Source organism: Nomascus leucogenys, chromosome 9, assembly GCF_006542625.1.
Source record: "Nomascus leucogenys isolate Asia chromosome 9, Asia_NLE_v1, whole genome shotgun sequence".
NCBI lineage: Eukaryota > Metazoa > Chordata > Mammalia > Primates > Hylobatidae > Nomascus > Nomascus leucogenys.
Window position 1 is genome coordinate 45,460,358 of NC_044389.1, and position 7,003 is coordinate 45,467,360.

Consider the following 7,003-nt stretch of genomic DNA (forward strand, 5'->3'; position numbering starts at 1 on the left):
TTTTTTCAAAGACCAACAAAGGCCTTGGTGATGAACCAGCTGGATATTCTTTCCTGGATTAACAAACTTGATGAAAACCATTTTAATCTCTGCGTCCACTGATACTTCACTCCTAAAATGGACAAGAGTATGTCCAGTGCTTCACACATTTTGACTCTTTTGATCCTGACAACTCTGCCAGGGAGATACTTTCATAATCCCCATTTTATAGATGAGACAACTGAAGTTAAGAGAAGTTAAGTAATTGGCCTGAGATCTTGCAACTAGAAGGTGGTAGAGCTAGAATATAAGGTTCCAATTATTTGGACCAGCATGCCAAAAAATCCCCCTGAGAGTGAGTTTTCATGGGATGTTTCTGTGCCTTTCCACTTTGAGATTACACTAATAAGTGACTCATCTTTCTCAGACCAATTTTATATATTGATCCTCCATAAGGCCAGGTGCATAATCACCACCAAGGCAGACATGCAATGAATGAAAAGCACGTCCTGAAAAAGAAGGGACCCCTGGGTCAGCTAAAGATCTATACTTTGTCTTACACAAAGAGGGAGAAGATACTTGGTAAGACGTCTGTCAAGAATTTCAACTTAAGTCACTAGCACTTAAATTTCTGACTGAAAGCTAGAAGAGTATGCCAGCTGAAAATTCCATAAAAGAGGTCAATATATCCCATTAAGTCTCTTTTCAAAGCTGACTAGAACCATTAAAAATTCCTTTGGGAGAGAAGTACCCAGTTCAGTGTTTCTGCACAAAATATTTTTCCATTCTTTTTTTTTCCAGTAGAGTTCATTCATACTGCAAGATTGTCTCATTTCTGAAGGTCTTAGCTAACCCATCATATTACAGTGGCACTTTGTCAAATTGCCCATTTGTTCAATTTTGCAGGATGAGATCTTTTCACTTAGCAAGTCTAATTTCTCACTTCTTGAATCTGGGTAAAACTTGAGGATAATAAGTTGCTTAAGTTCAATTTCACCACCTTAAATGCTCATGAAGAACTACTCTGTCAACTCTAATTTCTTACTTCTTGATTGTGGGCGGAAATTGAAATAGGTTCTCAAATCCCTTGATTCCTATTTTATAAGGGGCTTCAGTGTACTTGCTCTAAAAGCAATTCTGTGTGCCATTTATAGCCTTGAACTGTGGCTACAGAAATGAAGTCAGGAAAACCCTCCCTGTATGTATTTTCACAAATGCACACAGAATAGTAAGTTCACACAGCTCGCATTCAGAGAGTTTAAACTGAGAGCTTTAAACTAGCTCTTGGAACAGCTAGAAAAAAAGTAAAGAAATTGTTCTTCTGCTAGAGGCAGATCTTTGCAGAAAATTCTGTAAATGGTGAAACAAACATTGTGATACTTCTTTCTATTATTTACACCAAGACTGCAGTGATATTACAATGTACACCCTTTTGCAAGTAAAACTATAATTCAGTTAACTTCAACCGAAAATTATTGTCATTAAACCTTTTAATAAACTATGGTTAAGGCAAGTTCCACTTTAGCTTGATGGGGAACATAAGTAATACATGCCAGAAAACCAGTTGGAAGGGGCTCAAAGTGTAAATTTGATACTACTGGGCTGTGTTTGTTTCTGAAGAGTATAAACTGTATTTTCTATCCATAACATTATATATATGGGTTTATCAAACTGTCAGTAATCTTGTTGTTAATGTTGTAGGTCAATACAGACTGGCAAACATATATAGATAAACAATTAGTATTTATAATTATAGGGATTTCGAGGCTGAAAGAGGCATCAAAGGTTATGTGGTTCAATGTTCTAAAAGTAGTTTCATAAACCACTAGTTACCTAGCCTGGTTAAGTGTGATATGCCTTTCATTCTTCCCTGAAAGGGCATCCCTCGGTCAAAAATTTAGCAAGAGCTGAGTCAAGCAAAGTGAGATAGGTATCTTTATTGCAGGGCTTTTTGGAACTCTTCCCAAGAGGCAAATATACCTTGCAGCATTTTAAAAGCTTATTTCACTTATTTTTTATAGAATATGTCTATGGATATACCTTGAGAAATACCAATACAATACAATCCCCCAAATCACTTACGTAAACTGAGGTAAATTTCCCATTAGTGGAAAGTTGGTTTCAGAACTTAAGTAAGCTAATTCCTAGGACTGTCCTGTTTTTCAACACCACACAACTGTTCTGTTATGTGGCAAATGAAAGACACTAGAGCACAGTATTTATAGGTGAATACAAGAACCTAGGATGAAATCCCATAGTTCTGTCACTCACCAGTTATAGGTCTCAATAATCTCATCTCTAAAATGGAGCTAATGATAGAGTGCTGACTAGTAAAGAGTTAGTCTGTGCAGAGCACTTATGACTTAGCAGTATGGTGGTGTTAGCTACTTATTCCTATTACTATTGCAGTTATTAAACATCACACCTGCTTAGGTATAAGTAATCAGGGTAACAACAATTTCTAGAAATCTGCCCACACTGTATGAAACAACATGGGAAGTCCCAGGAAGCATGAGGAACATCCCTCAATTGTAATTGCCAATAAATCAGAATCTTAGGAAAGCCTAATAAAAATGTTAAATTACACAAATTTTAAAGACATGGAAGTTTATACTATACACATAAAGCATAAAGCTACTCAGTGCTGCCTTAAAAGAAGATACTGTTTTAGTTGGTAGTAGTGTCAAATCATCAGTCTAATGATGCTAGCTAGACCATGATTATACTGTCTTGTTATCATTTCACAGTTCTTTAATACTATCAATTATTTATCTAGTCATTTAGAAAGTTCACTGACATTTATAGAAAAAAAACTGAGCTGATGGAATTCATACTCATAAAAATGTGATGGAAGGAAGGGGAGAGGAAGAAAAAGAAGGAAGAGGAGGAGGAAAGGAAGGAAGGAAGGAAGGAAAAGCTGGGGGAAGAAAAAAGGAAGGAAGCATGGAGCCAAGATGGCCAAATAGGAACAGCTCCAGTCTACAGCTCCCAGCATGAGAGACACATTGCCAACTGAGGTACCAGGTTCATCACACTGGGGAGTGTCAGAAAGTGGGTGCGGGACAGTGGATGCAGTGCACCGAGCGTGAGCCAAAGGAGTGCAAGGCATTGCCTCACCTGGGTAGCGCAAGGGGTCAGGGAATTTCCTTTCCTAGTCAAAGAAAGGGGTGACAGATGGCACCTGGAAAATCGGGTCACTCCCATCCTAATATTGCACTTTTCCAACGGTCTTAGCAAATGGCACACCAGGAGATTATATCTTGCACCTGGCTTGGAGGGTCCAACACCAATGGAGCCCCTCTCATTGCTAGCACAGCAGTCTGAGATCAAACCACAAGGCAGCAGCAAGGCTCAGGGAGGGGCGCCCGCCATTCCCGAGGCTTGAGTAGGTAAAGAAAGCAGCCAGGAAGCTCGAACTGGGTAGAGCCCACCGCAGCTCAAGAAGGCCTGCCTGCCTCTGTAGACTCCAGCTCTGGGGGCAGGGCATTGCCAAACAAAAAGCAGCAGGCCAGGCACGGTGGCTCACGCTTGTAATCCCAGCACTTTGGGAGGCTGAGGCGAGTGGATCATGAGGTCAGGAGATCGAGACCACAGTGAAACCCCATCTCTACTAATAATATAAAAAATTAGCCAGGCGTGGTGGTGGGCACCTGTAGTCCCAGCTACTCGGAGAGGCTGAGGCAAGAGAATGGCATGAATCCAGGAGGTGGAGCTTGCAGTGAGCCGAGATTGCATCACTGCACTCCAGCCTGGGCGACAGAGTGAGACTCCGTCTCAAAAAAAAAAAAAAAGCAGCAGAATCCTCTGCAGACTTAAATGTCCCTGTCTGACAGCTTTGAAGAGAGCAGTGGTTCTCCTAGTATGCAGCTGGAGATCTGAGAAAAGACAGACTGCCTCCTCAAGTGGGTACCTGATCCCCAAGTAGCCTAACTGGGAGACACCCCCCAGTAGGGGCAGACTGACACCTCACATGTCTGGGTACTCCTCTGAGACAAAACTTCCAGAGGAAGGATCAGGCAGCATCGTTTGCTCTTCACCAATATCTGCTGTTCTGCAGCCTCCGCTGCTGATACCCAGGAAAACAGGGTATGGAGTGGACCTCCAGCAAACTCCAACAGACCTGCAGCTGAGGGTCCTGACTGTTAGAAGGAAAACTAACAAACAGAAAGGACATCCACACCAAAACACCATCTGTACATCACCATCATCAAAGATCAAAGGTAGATAAAATTACAAAGATGGAGAAAAAACAGAGCAGAGAAACGAAACTCTAAAAATCAGAGTGCCTCTCCTCCTCCAAAGGAACGCAGCTCCTCACCAGCAACAGAACAAAGCTGGATGGAAAATGACTTTGACAAGTTGAGAGAAGAAGGCTTCAGATAATCAAACTACTCCGAGCTAAAGGAGGAGGTTTGAACCCATTGCAAAGAAGTTAAAAACCTTGAAAAAAAATTAGATGAATGGTTAAGTAGAATTACCAATGCAGAGAAGTCCTTAAAGGACCTGATGGAGCTGAAAACCAAGGCACGAGAACTACATGATGCATGCACAAGCCTCAGTAGCTGATTTGATCAACTGGAAGAAAGGCTATCAGTGATGGAAGATGAAATGAATGAAATGAAGTGAGAAGAGAAGTTTAGAGAAAAAAGAATAAAAAGACACAAACAAAGCCTCCAAGAAATATGGGTCTATGTGAAAAGACCAAATCTACATCTGATTGGTGTACCTGAAAGTGACAGGGAGAATGGAACCAACTTGGAAAACACTCTGCACAACATTGTCCAGGAGAACTTCCCCAATCTAGCAAGGCAGGCCAACATTCAGATTCAGGAAATACAGAGAATACCACAAAGATAATCCTCGAGAAGAGCAACTCCAAGACACATAATTGTCAGATTCACCAAAGTTAAAATGAAGGAAAAAATGTTAAGGGCAGCCAGAGACAAAGGTCGGGTTACCCACAAAGGGAAGCTCATCAGACTGACAGCTAATCTCTCAGCAGAAACTCTACAAGCCAGAAGAGAGTGGGGGCCAATATTCAACATTCTTAAAGAAAAGAATTTTCAACCCAGAATTTCATATCCAGCCAAACTAAGCTTCATAAGTGAAGGAGAAATAAAATACTTTACAGACAAGCAAATGCTGAGAGATTTTATCACCACCAGTCCTGCCCTACAAGAGCTCCTGAAGGAAGCACTAAACATAGAAAGGAACAACCGGTACCAGCCACTGCAAAAACATGCCAAATTGTAAAGACCATCGAGGCTAGGAAGAAACTGCATCAACTAACGAGCAAAATAACCAGCTAACATCATAATGACAGGATCAAATTCACACTTAACAATATTAACCTTAAATGTAAATGGGCTAAATGCTCCTATTAAAAGACACTGACTGGCAAATTGGATAAAGAGTGAAGACTCATCAGTGTGCTGTATTCAGGAAACCCATCTCACGTGCAGAGTCACAAATAGGCTCAAAATAAAGGGATGGAGGAAGATCTACCAAGCAAATAGAAAACAAAAAAGGCAAGGCTTGCAATCCTAGTCTCAGATAAAACATACTTTAAGCCAACAAAAATCAAAAGAGACAAAGAAGGCCATTACATAATGGTAAAGGGATCAATTCAACAAGAAGAGCTAACTATCCTAAACATATATGCACCCAATACAGGAACAGCCAGATTCATAAAGCAAGTCCTTAGAGAACTACAAAGAGACTTAGACTCCCACACAATAATAATGGGAGATTTTAACACCCCACTGTCAACATTAGACAGATCAACGAAACAGAAAGTTAACAAGGATATCCAGGAATTGAACTCAGCTCTGCACCAAGTGGACATAATAGACATCTACAGAACTCTCCACCCCAAATCAACAGAATATACATTCTTCTCAGCACCACACTGCACTTACTCCAAAATTGACCACATAGTTGGAAGTAAAGCACTCCTCAGCAAATGTAAAAGAACAGAAATTATAACAAACTGTCTCTCAGACCACAGTGCAATCAAACTAGAACTCAGGATTAAGAAACTCACTCAAAACCAGTCAAGTACATGGAAACTGAACAACCTGCTCCTGAATGACTACTGGGTACGTAACGAAATGAAGGCAGAAATAAATATGTTCTTTGAAAGCAATGAGAACAAAGACACAACATACCAGAATCTCTGGGAAACATTCAAAGCAGTGTGTAAAGAGAAATTTATAGCACTAGATGCCCACAAGAGAAAGGAGGAAAGATCTAAAATTGACACCCTAACATCACAATTAAAAGAACTAGAGAAGCAAGAGCAAACACATTCAAAAGCTAGCAGAAGGCAAGAAATTAATATCAGAGCACAACTGAAGGAAATAGAGACATAAAATCCCTTCAAAAAATCAGTGAATCCAGGAGCTGGTTTTTTGAAAAGATCAACAAAATTGATAGACTGCTAGCAAGACTAATAAAGAAGAAAAGAGAGAAGAATCAAATAAACGCAATAAAAAACGATAAAGAGGATATCACCCCCAATCCCACAGAAATACAAACTACCATCAGAGAATACCATAAACACTTCTACACAAATAAACTAGAAGATCTAGGAGAAATGGATAAATTGCTCAACACATACACCCTCCAAGACTAAACCAGGAAGAAGTTGAATCTCTGAAAAGACCAATAACAGGCTCTGAAATTGAGGCCATAATTAATAGCTTACCAACCAAAAAAAGTCCAGGACCAGGTGGATTCACAGCCGAATTCTAACAGAGATACAAGGAGGAGCTGGTATCATTCCTTCTGAAACTATTCCAATCAATAGAAAAGGAGGGAATCCTCCCTAACTCATTTTATGAGGCCAGCATCGTCCTGATACCAAAGCCTGGCAGAGACACAACCAAAAAAGAGAATTTTAGACCAATATCCCTGATGAACATCGATGCAAAAATCCTCAATAAAATACTGGCAAACCGAATCCAGCAGCACATCAAAAAGCTGATCCAACGTGATCAAGTGGGCTTCATCCCTGGGATGCAAG